We start from the raw sequence: 14779 nt of genomic DNA, 5'->3' as shown, positions 1-14779 counted from the left end.
GGACTCCACCAATCTTGAAAGCTCAGAGTTTTTGTCCGGATTTAAGCATTGATGGGGACTGCAATGTGCTCAGAGCATTGAAACAGCAGTCAAAATAATTGTAACTGGGGAATCAGGGAGAGTGGTGCCCAAAGCTCTCTGGGGCCTTTGTCTGTGTTGGTGAGACACAGGAATTAGATCGTCACCTTTCTTTCCAGCATTTCTTTTAGAAAGCCCTGGTTATTTACAATAAAGACTTAGAATCATAGAATGGTTACAGCACAGAAGGAGGCCATTTGACCCATCATGCCCGTGCTGGCTCTCTGAAGGAGCAATTCACCTAGTGCCACTCCCCTGCCTTCTCCCCATAACCCTGCACGTTCTTCCTTTTTAGATAATAACCCAATTCCCATTTGAATGCCTCGATTGAACCGACTTCCACCACACTCTCAAGCAGTGTATTCCAGATTCTAATCACTCGCTGCATGAAAATGTTTTTCCTCATGTTGCTCCTTTTTGCCAAGTACCTTAAATCTGGTTCTTGATCCTTCCACCAATGGAAACAGTTTCTCCCTATTTACGCTGTCCAACTAGACCCCACATGATCTTGAATCCCTCTATCAAATCTCTCTCAACCTTCGCTTCTCCAAGGAAAACAGTCCCAACTTCTCCAGACCCATGTAACTCATCCCTGGAACCATTCTCGTGAATCTTTTCTGCACCCTTTCTAATGCCTTCGCATCCTTCCTAAAGAGTGGTGCCCAGAACTGGACACAATACTCCAGTTGAGGCCAAATTAGTGTTTTATACAAATTTAACATAACTCCCTTGCTTTTGTACTCTATGCCCCTACTGATCAAGACTAGGATACTGTCTGCTTTATTAACTGCTCTCTCAACTTGTCCTGCCACCTTCAATGATTTATACACATATACATCCAGGTCCTTCTGCTCCTGTAAATGAATAATTTTATTATAATCTCACACTGCTTTGCATGTTGATGCACTTATTGGACATGTTTTCAGGGTATCTCAGTCTGTTGACAAAGCTGTACATATTTGTGTCCTATGTTTCAAAATCAGGTGATGATGTAGAAGAGAATGCACAGGAACCATAAACTCCTGTGAATGATACTAGGGCTAAAAGGGTTAAATTATTTGGATAAATTGCATAGACTGGACTTGTATTCCCTTGAATATAGAAGATTAAGGGATGATCTAATTGAGGTGTTTAAGATAATTAAAAGAGTTGATAGGATCGATAGAGAGAAACTATTTCCTACGGTGGAGGAGTCCAGAACATTAATGCTAGGTCATTCATGAATGATGGTCCAAGTGGCCTCCTGTGCCCCATGAATGTCGAAGTTGTTGAGAGCTTTAAACTGGCAAGGTGTGGGCCCCACAACTCCCACAACAATTCATTTTAAAAGCACTCATATTTCGGATGTCTCTGTGGGTAATTGTACTGATCCTGTGATATTTTAAAAGTAAAGCTTACAATAACCTCTCCCTTGCTCCTCACTCCCGCCCAACCTCACATATTATTAAGATCCAGAATACAAAACAGGCAGAAAACCTTAAACCTTACAACATTCAGTACACGTGGAAGAAATCTTGCCACAATATATAAATTGTTTCAGACTTTGGTTGTAGTAACTATTTCAGGTACAATCACAAAGCTCCCATTCATCTCAAGCAGCTTTGGAACTGAACATTGCATTCGACCTTTGGAATCGGCAGACCTATTTAAAATGATTTCCTTAGGAAGGAGACTAGCTGAATTAAATTTTTGCCTAACTCATCACCTGCGGAACTATGTTTTTTCCACACTGCAGCTGGCCATGGCAAAGGCCGTGTCAGTGTAACTCTTCCAAGGTCACTCCTTACGTTATCCTCCAACTTTAAAGGGATATTTGAGTTCCCACATAAAATCATAGAATGATACAGGACTGATGGAGGCCATTTGGTCTATTCTTCTTGTGCCGTCACTTTGAAAGTGCTATCCCAACTGACTTGGAACTATATCGCCGTTCCTTCACCGTGCTGGGTCAAAATCCTGGAACTTCCTCCCTAACAGCACTGTGGATGTATCTACACCACATGGACTGAGCGGTTCAAGAAGGCGGCTCACCACCACCTTCTCAAAGGCAATTAGGGATAGGCAATAAATGCTGTCCTAGCCAGTGACGCCCACATCCCATAAAATAATTAATCCTAGTCCCTTCCCTTTCCCCATAGCCTATTCAAGTATTTATCCAATTCTCTTTTGAAAGGTACATTTGCATCTGCTTCCACTGCCCTTTCAGGCAGCACATTCCAGATTATAACAATTCACAAAGAAAAGCTGTTCCCATTAGCTGATGTTACAAGGACAAGGGGACACAGATTTAAGGTGCAGCGAGTGGTAATGACTTGGAACTTGCTGCCCACGAGGGTGGTGGAAGTGGAGACAATCAATGATTTCGAAAGGAAATTGGATGGGCACTTGAGGGAAATAAACTTGCAGGGCCACGGGGATAGAGTGGGGGAGTGGGACTGACTGCAATGCTCGACAGAGAGCTGGCATGGACTTGATGGGCCAAATGACCTCCTTCTGTGCCATTGACTCTATTATGTCTCTGCTCCTTTTGCCAATTACCTTAACCCTTTGGTTACTGACCCTCCTGCCACTGGATCAGTATCTCCTTCTTTACTCTATCAAAACCCTCCATGATTTTGAACACCTCTATTAAATCTCTCTTTCACTTTCTCTGCTCTGAGGAGAACAATCCCCAGTTTTTCTAGTCACTTCATAAAACTAAGTTCCTCTCCTCACTGGTACTGTTCTGGTAAATCCTCACCGCACCTTCTCCAAGGCCTAGATATTCTTTCCTAAAGTGTGATGGACACAATACTCCAGCTGGGTTCTGACTTGTGATTTATAAAGTTCAGCATAACTTCCTTGCTTTTGTACTCTATTCCTTAATTAATAATCGAATCAGTTGCCCAGAAAGCTGTTTTCCAAATGTTACAGCACTTTGAAACAAGGTTGTTCTTTCAGCTATCAGTGACGGTTTATAATTGGATTATTGTATAAGGCTGGGTAACTGGAGGGAGGGGTCCTGAATAATTGGACAGTGCTCATCATCATCTTGTATGATGTTGTTATGCTGCTCCTGTCAAAGCAGTCAAAGCAAGGAAAGCTCAATTCACCTGCCCTCTCCCGCACCACTGTGGCATATGGGGTGGGAGTAGGTGTTGCAACAATTTTGTACCTGCAAACTGAAAGTCATGCATGGAACAATATTTATCAGACTCTTACTGCCAGTGAGAATCATATGAAGAATGAAAGGCTTCTGTTTAGAAAGTGCACTTTCCCCACATTATCAGGATGTCCCAAAGCGCTTTCAGCCAATGAAGTATTTCTTTGAAGAGTAGTTACTGTTGTAATGTAGGAAACACGACTGCCAATTTGTGCACAGCAAGCTCCCACAAACAATAATGTGATTATGACCAGATTATCTGTTTTACTGATGTTGATTAAAGGATAAATATTGACCAGGACACCAGGGATAACTTCCCTGCTACTCTTCGGAATAGTGCCATGGGATCATTTATGTCCACCTGAGACATCAGATGGGGCCTCGATTTAATGTCTCATTCGAAAGCCAGCACCTCTGTTAGTGCAACACTCCCTCAGTACTGGCACTGCAAATATCAGCCTAGGCAGTAAGCCGAGAGGCAATAAAGAGGGAGTCTGTTCCTTTCAACTGGTATAAAATAAAATGACACTGCAGGAGGCTGACTTTGTTTAAAAGAAATAAAAGGGCCACGGAAAAGCAAAGGCAATGAAACATCATCTATTATATCAGTTTGCAAGTATAGAGAGAGACTGATATCAGTAGCATTATGTTGCACTTTTTGTCCCTGTTCATTAAAATCCTGAGGCATCACTGCTGCTGAAAGGGTATTGTTTTTGTAGTTCAAGGTGTCAGGATGGATAGCTCAGTAAGTTCACTTACTTCTGTTAACTACGCATGGCTGATATTCAAAGATGGAGCCATGTGTATCTGTGTGTGTTTCTGAACGTGATGAGGTATCAGCTGTGACTCTATTGGTGGAGCTCTCACCACTCCAGGACTTGAGCACAAAAATCAAGGCTGACACTCCAGTGCAGCAGTAAAGCAGTGCTGCACAGTCAGAGGTGCTGACCTTTGGACATTAAATCTAGCCCCATCTGCCCTCTCCGGTGGACAGAAAAGATCCCATGGCACTATTACAAAGAAGAGCAGAGAACACGAGAAGTAGGAGCAGGAGTAGACCATACAGCCCCTTGAGCCTACTACACCATTCAATACGATCATGGCTGATCTTAGGCTCCAACTCCACTTTCCCGCCTGCTCGCCATATCCCTTGATTCCCTGAGAAACCAAAATCTGTCTATCCCAGCCTTAAATGTATTCAACGATGGAGCATCCACAATCCTCTGGGGTAGAGAATTCCAAAGATTCACAACTCTTTGAGTGAAGTAATTTCTCCTCATCTCAGTCCTAAATGTTCGGCCCCTTATCCTGAGACTGTGCCCCCCTGTCTTAGATTCCCCGACCAGCGGAAACGATCTCTCAGTGTCTACCCTACCCAGCCCCTTCAGAATCTAGTATGTTTCAATGAGTTCTGGCCAATATTTATCCCTCAATCAACTTCGCAAAAACAGATTATCTGGCAACTATCATGTTATTGTTTGTGGGAGCTTGCTGTGCATAAGTTGGCTGCTGCATTTCCTACATTACAGCAGTGACAACACTTCATTGGCTGTAAAATGCTTTGGGAATGTCCGGGGATTGTGAATGGTGCTATAGAAATGCAAGTCTTTCTTTTCCTTCTCTTTACCCCAGTGTTTAACATCATATTACATTGGGAGTCTGGATGAATGTATTCACATTTTGTTGTGTAACAGAGTGTTCTACACAGTGTCTGTTACGTCCTCAATAAGTTGGTTAACATGAAGAATATGCGATAGGAACCCCAAGACCAATTTAAAGAATTACATGAGAAGACATCTATAATTAACAACTAAACTAAAACAAATCCCCATTAACTAAATAATACTTTGTAAAGAGCTGATACCCCAAATTACAGAGAATGGTATTTTCTTTATTTATTAAAACGCTTGTAAACCTCACACAATCCTATTTGATGGACATTTTTTTGTGATTCAACGTCCCAAACTCCTCCCAGTTGTAATGAGTTGGGTCTCCCAGACCTTTTCAAAATCAAGGTCCTCTTCCCTCACATCTCTGAGCACTTTCAACCTGAACTTCTGTGACTAAGGTGGTTCCTGGTGATCCTGTTGGGCTTCTACATCTCTGAAAACTTCACCTTTCAAAACAGGTTCAAGTCTTCGCTGTATCAGGCTTCCGAGAACAGGTGTTCCTTCCCTCTCTCTCTCATGGCTGCCACCACTGGTTGTCTTCCTTTCTCACAGCCTGCTCTGAGGCTGCCACCCCTGGTCTTTTTGCCAGCTTGCTCTGACTTCAGAAAATCTGTTAAATTTATCTGTTATGACCAGGTGAGAAAGGATCTAGGGGTTTAACCGTAACAGGATTTAATTTTAGAAAAAAAACGTGTTTTTAGCTCCCCCTTCAGTGAATCCTTGTTCACTGCTCCAATTGTAAGGCAAAGAAATCAAACAGGGTTTCCTTAGATTTAAACAAGAAAGGTAGAAATGTATTAATCTTAAACTCTAATCTGGTTAATGACTACAAATATGCGACGTGACCACGCTAGCATGTATACACGATAAACACATATGCAGATAGAAACAGAAAAAGTAGAAAGAATAAAGGGGAAAAGTTGGAGGCAATATCTGTTAGTTATTTACTGTCCTTTGAGTTCAATGTGGAGAATTTGGTTGCCGGTAAGTCCTGCTGTTCGTTGGGGCCCAATTCACGCTTCAACTTGTTTCGTTGTCGGAGTCTTTTCTCTCTTGAGGTGTACGTGTCTTCCGTGGATCCGGTGGCTTGGGAAAAGGTGAGAGAGAGACAGCCAGGAGAGAGGCTTCCTTGTTCCAGCTTCAAGTGCAAACCTGCCTTCTGTTCCTTTCTGTGTGGCACAATTCAAAAAACCAAGTTGGCCAGCAGGTCAGTCATGTGACTAACTGGTTTAACCACTTCTGCGTTTATGGATTGTATTATCTTAACAGGCCCTGGAAAGCGCTTCCTTACACCTTCAATATCTGGCGATCAAAATCTATTTGGGTTAATTGTCTCCACAAGCAGTGTCTCTTAGTACGCAAATGTCCTTCCAGCCCAAATGTCTGGTGATCTCTTTAACAAGTCATTTCTTCACTCCAGCAACAATTTAAAATTGATGTTCATGTGACAAAATTAATATGCCTCATTCTTGGCAGATGGGGGTCTGCATAACAAACCAAGTGTCAATAGCTTATTGTCCTGTTCCAATATGCAAAGTCCAGAAGTCTGGTTTCACAGAGCCACCTGCGTCTTCCTTTGCTTCCAATTGTTAACAATTGCCTAGCACATTTGCATAATCAGAATCACTGACTCTTTGTTACGATCTGGAAGTCTGGGGCAGTAAAGCCCATTGTTCTTCAGTTGTTACCCCTGCAGTCTCTGTTTCTCAAAAAAAAGTCTTTGATCTGTGCTTTCTTGGTAATCAAAATTTCTGTCTTGTCTTTAAGAAGAGTAGATGTGAGGTCACCTGACTTCTCGGATTCCATCTTAAACTTCTAAAAATCACAGTTTTTATAACACAATCATGTTGCAAAGTCCAGAATTCATAATAGTATCCAAGAGTTCTAAGTTTTTAAATCCAAATGTCATCATTACCATAAGGCAGTCATACTGTTTACAAACAATTTAACCAATACCTGAAGGTCATGTTGGCCATTTGTGACATTAGTGAGTTTCTACGTGTTGTGTTGGCAGTCTGGACCCCTGGTGAGCTAATGGCGTATTGCATGACTCTGTAGGTCATGTTAAATATCTGAAATCAGTTGAGTACTTGAGAAATATTTCACCATCTTGGCCTAATTGGCAGCCCCCAGCCCTCCCACATACAGGGGAAGGTGGTGGCAAAGCGGTAATGTCATTGAACTACTAATCCAGAGGCCCAGGCTAATGCCATGGGGACACTGGTTCAAATCCCACCATGGCAGCTGGTGGAATTTAAATTCAATTAATTATTTTTTTTTAAATTTGGAAATGAAAGCTAGTCTGACAATGGTGCCATGAAACTATCATCGATTGTCAGAAAAACCCATCTGGTTCACTAATGTCCTTTAGGGAAGGAAATCTGCCGTCCTTACCTGGTCTGGCCTACATGTGACTCCAGACCTACGGCAATGTGGTTGACCCTTAACTGCCCTCTGAAATGGCCTCGCAAGCCATTCAGTTGTCAAGGGCTGTTAGGGATGGGCAACAAATGCTGGCCTTTCCAACGACACCCACATCCCATGAAAGAATTTTTTAAAAGCTAAAGAGCTGAGGAAGGAGTATTTAATCCTTGCGTTGAGTTGCTGAATTTAGGTTTTGTGTGAAGTATTCAAGAATTATATCAATTTTGGGTTGAATTTCTACCGGTTTAGATAGGCACAGAGGGAGCATACAGCTTGCAGATGGCACAGGTCATATTTTGAATGGGCTTAGTGGGTAGATGTGTTTCATTTGAATCATAGAATGGTTACAGCACAGAAGGAGGCCATAGGGCCCATTGTGTCTGTGCTAGCTCTCTGAAAGAGCAATTCACCTAGTGCCACTTCCCTGCCTTCTCCCTGTAGCCCTGCACATTCTTCCTTTCCAGATAATAACGCAATTCCCTCTTGACTGCCTCGATTGAACCTGCTTCCACTACATTCTCAGGCAATGCATTCCAGATCCCCATCACTTGCTGTGTGAAAATGTTTTTCCTCAGGTCACCATTGCTTCTTTTGCCAATTACCTTAAATCTGTGCCCTCTGGTTCTCAATCCTTCCACCAATGAGAGTTTCTCCCTATTTACTCTGTCTAGACCCCTCATGACTTTGAATACCTCTATCAAACTTCCTCTCAACCTTCTCCTCCAAGGAAAAACATCCCAGCTTCTCCAATCTATCTACATAACTGAAGGTCCTCATCCCTGGAACCATTCACGTGAATCTTTTCTGCACCCTTTCTAACGCCTTCACATCCTTTCTAAAATGTGGTGCCCAGAACTGAACACAATACTCCAGTTGAGGCCGAACCAGTGTTTTATACGTTTAACATAATTTCCTTGCTTTTGTACTCTATGCCCCCTAATGATAAAGCCTGGAATGCCGAATGCTTTATTAACCGCTCTCTCAACTTATCCTACCACCATCAATGATTTATGGCCAGCTCCCTCTGCTCCTGCACCCACTTGAGAATTGCACCCTTTATTTTATATTGTCTCTGCACGTTCTTTCTACCAAAATGAATCACTTCACACTTCTCTGCATTAAATTTCATCTGCCACTTGTTCGCCCATTCCACCAATGTATCGATGTCCTTTTGAAGTTCTATACTACCCACCTCACAGTTGACAATACTTCCAAGTAGAGGCCTGCTTTAGGTCAGGAAAAAGAACCCAACCCAAACCCGACCGAACCACAGCGGGCCTGAGCCCGACCCGACCCAAACCCGCCACTAGTTGGCCCAACCCGAGCCCGACCCGACCATCCCTTTGCTTACGTTCCTGACATCGAACCTGCAGCGCATGTGTGAGACCTCATAGTGACGTCACTCGCTCACTGCGCAGACTCAGTTTCGTCGCGGACTCCCAGCTCAGGTAAGTTTTTTATTTTTAATACTTACCGGCAGAGCATTTACTGTGTGTGTCCGGCCCGACCCGACCCGACTCGATCTGGACTCGGCCCGACCCGACCCGAGCCCGAATGCCGGCCTCAGAAGATGGCCCCAACCCGACCCAAGCCCGACACATGTCGTCGGGTCCCATCGGGTTTAGGTCGGGTGGCAGGCCTCTACTTCCAAGTTTTGAATCATCCACAAATTTTGGAATTAGAAATGACTTAAGAACATTTAGAAGATGAAAGCACAGTGGATATATCTTGGTCATGTTGATTATCTAGGTTCTGTTTGCGATCACAAGTAGATTTCATCAATTTGCTTGTTCCTTGGTTGTTTTGGATTTGTGTTAGAGTCTGGTATGGTGCCATGTCAGATCAGAGATATTAGGAGTTGTCCTTGCAGGGTTTTGAAGAGCAGTATGAGATATCTGAGATGGTACATGTCCTTCCAAGAGAGTCTTGGTAGTTACAATGACCTACATAGGCTCCCGGTTCAACAACGCCTCGATTTTAAAATTCTCATCCTTGTTTTCAAATCGATCCATGGCCTTGACCCCTTCCCAACTCTGTAACCGCCTCTAGTTCTGCAAGATCTCTGCACTCCTCCAATTCTGGCCTCTTTCCCATCCCTGATTTTCTTCACCTTACCATTGGCGGCTGCACCTTCAGCTGCCTAGGCCCAGAGCTTTGGAATTCCTTCCCTAAACCTCCCTGCCTATCTACCTCTCTCTCCTCCTTAAAACCTACTTGGTTCACCTGTCCTAATATCACCTTATGTGACTTGGTGTCAAATTTTGTCAGATAATGCTCCTGTAAAACGTTAGAGATGGTATATAAATCCAAGTTGTTGTTGAGTAAGGGAAAATTTTGCTACCTTTAGGTCATATTGGACTAAAAGAGTAAGCCTTGCGTGAGAGGTTTGATCTGGATTTCTGTGATAACTGAGTATTTCATGACTCTCATGAAATAATTTAAAGAGTTTCTCCACATGAGTTAAAATGACACACTGCGGCACAGTGGCGCAGTGGTTAGCACTGCAGCCTCACAGCTCTAGCGACCTGGGTTCAATTCTGTGTGGAGTTTGCAAGTTCTCCCTGTGTCTGCGTGGGTTTCCTCCGGGTGCTCCGGTTTCCTCCCACATGCCAAAGACTTGCAGGTTGATAGGTAAATTGGCCATTATAAATTGCCCCTAGTATAGGTAGGTGGTAGGGAAATATAGAGACAGATGGGGGATGTGGTAGGAATATGGAATTAGTGTAGGATTAGTATAAAGGGGTGGTTGATGGTCGACACAGACTCGGTGGGCCGAAGGGCCTGTTTCAGTGCTGTATCACTAAACTAAACTAAAATATGGATGTGAAATCTAGTTTTTTATAGGTTCAAAGTGCTACTTGGGTGAAAACATGTACATGCAATGTTAAACCAATAGTTGGCATCACATGTTAATAGCATTAACAATGTGATAAATTATTGTTTCTTTTAATTCCAATATTTATCAAATTTTGCAAGAAGAGTGTTGGGCATTTAACAACAAAAGAGTTTTCTACTTTAAAAAGACGATTACTCTATTAGAGATGGATATGTTACTCATGGACATGACTAGTTCATTCCTCTTAACTGAATGGTCTTTAAAGGCTGTCGTTGCATTTCACTGTCAAAAACAATTGGATTTAATTAAATTCTGTTGAATTTCCTCCAAGAAAATATCGTGAACTTAAAATGTACCCAAAGTCTGCTCCTCGCTCCAATGAGATTTTAACCGAGGAATCGTCAATAATTGCTGTAGATCATTTAAGATGGGGCTCGATGAGTGCACCATTTAGAAAGCTACGTGATATGGTTTCCAATATCTGAAATGTTTCCTATTCATTTCTATGGATGTCTGTTCTATAAAAGGAAATGTCCATCTGAGATTGCTGACGGCAAAATGATTTCTTTCCAATGCATAATGAATCCTGTATTAACGTTTTATAATCAAAAACTGCCTGAGAGATGTACAGAAAAACCCTGAAGCATTCATATGGTTTTCTTTTATTCCCTATTGAGATGGAAATGTTAACCCTCTCAAATTGAGAAGTAATTTTGAATAGGTTAACTGAGCTATGGTACCTGGTCCTTTTTTATACCTCTGCACATCTTGCCCCCTATGCATTAAAACACAAATGTGGTTTATGAGGGGCCCCATACTTGTAAGAGGTTCTCAGTCTGGTCCGCACATGTGGCTGTACTTTACCAGCCCTCTGACGTCTGGGGGGGCCCGGAAAGTCTGGGGGGGCCCGGGAGAGGCCCACCACAGGCCTCAAGGCCGGGAAGGACCCGTCCCATTTTACCAGTGGCGGCAAGGCCTCGTGGCACACCCCCCTCCCCGCCACTCGGTGTCGGGAGCCTCATTAAGATATTTTAATTTATATAAATAAATGACAGCCATCCCACTGCGCTATTCCAGTTGGTTGCCAGAACTCCCGTGCCTTCGGATCTCCATTCAGAGACCCGAGGCGGAACACTGGTTGGGAGGGGGGAGTAGGTAAGTTTTCAGGGCGGGGGGTGGGCAGGGGGAGAGGGAAAAAACTTACCTGATTGGTTGAGGGGGTGATGGGAAGGGGTAAAGGTAAAAGATTCCGAACTTTGGGGGTGGGGGGAAGGTTATAGATTCAAGCTAAGTATTTTGGCGGGGGAGAGGACAGGAACGATATGTAATGCTCTTGGGGGGGGGGGGGCGGTGGGAGAAGGGCTGGGAATATTTCTGCAGTTATTTTTAATAAATTCGCATGCACTATCCCTTTTATAATTGAAACTGTCAGTAAGGGCTCTAAGCCCTTTAAAAATGGCGCCGGCACCTGTGCCGACATCGGTCCACCCTGTCCATTTAAATTAGCCGCCACGTTAAATATCGCGGTGGCTTCGCGGTGCACGTCTCGCGCATGTGCTGTGCCTTTTTCGGCAAATCCAGCCTGTGTTGAGGGCCCCTATGTTGGAAATGATCAAACCCTATGAATGCATTAACATTGCAAAAAGGCATTTTTTCTATTCAATCTGGAGATATGGACTCCACTGGCAAGGCTGGTATTTGTAGTCCAACACTAGAGTCCCTTGAGAAGATGGTGGCAGGCCTTCTTGAATCATTGCAGTCCATGTGGTGAAGGTGCTCCCACACTGATGTTAAGTCAGGAGCTCCAGGATCCTGACTCAGTGGTGAAGAAGGAACAGCCAATATATGTCCAAGTCAAGATGGTGTGTGACTTGGAGGAGAACTTGGGAAGCTGGTGGTATTCTCATGTACCCACTGTCCCTGTCCTTTCAGGAGGTGGGTTTTGTGGGTTTGGAAGGTGGTGCCTTGGCCACTTTCTGCTGTGCATCCTGTGGATAGTACACACTGCAGTAACACTGTGTTGGTAATGGAGGGAGTGAATGTGATACAGCCTGGGAATTTCCTCTGGGTTCTACCAGTCAGTCACTGTAACTGTGGAAATTCAGTGTTTAATGATGCATCTGGGATTCTGGTGGCTGAAGGAATTTGGCAGCAATAATGTTTCAGGATTTTACAGTCACAATGAAGTGTTTTCAGCGGAATTCTACTTGGCACCCCTGAAATTCTCTGGATTGTTTCCTTGATGAAGTTATGAGATACAGAAAGTGGGATTAGGTCGGATGGCTCCTTGTCGGCCGGCAGGGACACGATGGGCTGACTGGCCTCCTTTTGTGCGGTAAATTTCTCTGATTTCTATTTCTATGATATCATTCATATGTTATTTATATATGCCTTTGTCTGACCAATGCACCATAGAGTCCACAAAATCACTTCAGCAGCACATTGGAACGATACAGAGAAGATTAGCATGGGCCTCGCGCAAAGATGATACGCATATTCGTGAAGCATTCCATATTTTTTAATTTACAAGGCTACGGGAAAAAGACAAGGGAGTGGGACTAGGTGGGTTGCTCTTGCAGAGAGCAAGCACAGACATGACAGGCTGAATGGCCTCCTTCTGTGCTGTAACCATTCTATGATTCTATGATCACTTTATCGGATCCCCAAAGACACATTGTACAGCGAGCTCGCCACTGGTATCAGATCCACCGGCCGTCCATGTCTCCGCTTTAAAGACGTCTGCAAATGCGACATGAAATCCTGTGACATTGATCACAAGTCGTGGGAGTCAGTTGCCAGCGTTCGCCAGAGCTGGCGGGCAGCCATAAAGACGGGGCTAAAGTGTGGCGAGTCGAAGAGACTTAGTAGTTGGCAGGAAAAAAGACAGAGGCGCAAGGGGAGAGCCAACTGTGTAACAGCCCCGCCTGACAAACAAATTTTTCTGCAGCACCTGTGGAAGAGCCTGTCACTCTAGAATTGGCCTTTATAGCCACTCCAGGCACTGCTTCACAAACCACTGACCACCTCCAGGCGCTTACCCATTGTCTCTTGAGATAAGGAGGCCAAAGAAGTTATCCTAAAAGGGGGAGAGTTAAAATGTAGACTGAGAATTTTGAAAAATTTATAACAACACTTGTTATTGACTTGTGGCATTTCACATGAGGACTCCAGGCCATGTATAGTCATCAGGTGAAGTGGGGATAGAAGCTAAAACACACAAAAGTAATTCAGTCCCAATATTAAAGTCATAAAATCTATCTTTCCTTTTATATTCCATTATTAATTTCTCTGTCCATATTTGTGATGTAAACTTGTCACATGGTACTTACCTGGTGATGCAACAGTGCCTCCACTGGGGTAGTGTGTAATTACAGTTTCTATAAAGACAATTCCCATTCTAAATGTGGACGTTGCATTAATGCTGGAGTTGACAGATGCAACATTTTTAATATGTCATTGACATTTACAGTACAAGTACAAAGTGTCAATATTTTTTAAAGTCCATAACAGTAAGGATAATTTGCTAGTTCTCTAGTTGCTGAAGGGGCTTCAAGCAAGTTGGAACAGCCAGGCACATCCTTTCCCCAAATGCAATGGAAAATCTATTAGATTGGTTGCTTAAGAACAACACCTTGCATTTATATATCACCTTTTAACATAATAAAACATCCCCAGGCGCTTCACAGCAGTGTTATCAACCAAAATCTGACACCAAGGTGATATGAGGACAGATGACAAACAAGTTAGTCAAAGGGGTTGGTTTTAAGGAATGCCTTAAAGGAGGAAAGCGAGGTAGAGAGGCGGAGAGATATAAGAAGGGAATTCCAGAGCTTAGGGCATGAGCAACTGAGGGCATGACCACCAGTGGTGGTGTGATTAAAATTGGGGATGAGCAAAAGAGCAGAATTGACAGAACACAGAGACCTTGGACAGTTGTAGGGCTGGAGGAGGTGACAGAGATAGGGAGGGACAATGACACGGAGGGATTTATAAACAAGGATGACAATTTTAAACTAGAGGTGTAGGTCAGCAAACACGGGGGTAATGGGTGAACAGGACCTGGGACACGTTGGGATATGGGCAGCACAGTTTGGGGTGAGCTGAATTTTATGTAGGGTGGAAGATGGAAATCTGGCCATGGGAGCATTGGAATAGTCAAGTCTATAGGTAACAAAGACATGGATGAATGTTTCAACAGATGTGCTGAGTCAGGCAATGTTACGGGATTGAAGTAGGGTGGAAATAGGCGGCCTTAGTGAGGACGAGGGTTTTTTTTAGATCAGAGATACAGCACTGAAATAGGCCCTTCGGCCCACCGAGTCTGTGCCGAACATCAACCACCCATTTATACTAATCCTACACTAATCCCATATTCCTACCAAACATCCCCACCTGTCCCTACATTTCCCTACCACCTACCTATACTAGTGACAATTTATAATGGCCAATTTACCTATCAACCTGCAAGTCTTGTGGGAGGAAACCGGAGCACCCGGAGAAAACCCACGCAGACACAGGGAGAACTTGCATACTCCACACAGGCAGTACCCGGAATCGAACCCGGGTCCCTGGAGCTGTGAGGCTGTGGTGCTAACCACTGCGCCACTGTGCCGCCCTATGTGATCAGAG

General features: G+C 43.7%; 2 protein-coding genes and 1 non-coding gene across 3 annotated transcripts in view; 2 read left to right on the top strand and 1 right to left on the bottom strand.

Moving 5' to 3' along the window:
* The window catches only part of matn4 (matrilin 4), an 83789-nt gene that overhangs the window by 692 nt on the left and 68318 nt on the right, over positions 1 to 14779 (top strand). The window lies entirely within an intron of this gene.
* Positions 1 to 14779, bottom strand: part of rbpjl (recombination signal binding protein for immunoglobulin kappa J region-like) — a 71220-nt gene that overhangs the window by 48886 nt on the left and 7555 nt on the right. The window lies entirely within an intron of this gene.
* On the top strand, positions 12564 to 12669 carry LOC137378556 (U6 spliceosomal RNA). The gene has a single exon (XR_010976628.1). It is a non-coding gene; the product is annotated as a U6 spliceosomal RNA (small nuclear RNA).

The sequence above is a fragment of the Heterodontus francisci genome, chromosome 16 (genome assembly GCF_036365525.1).
Source record: "Heterodontus francisci isolate sHetFra1 chromosome 16, sHetFra1.hap1, whole genome shotgun sequence".
NCBI lineage: Eukaryota > Metazoa > Chordata > Chondrichthyes > Heterodontiformes > Heterodontidae > Heterodontus > Heterodontus francisci.
The sequence above is the reverse complement of the archived record's forward strand: the minus strand, read 5'-3'. Positions and strand labels throughout refer to the sequence as shown.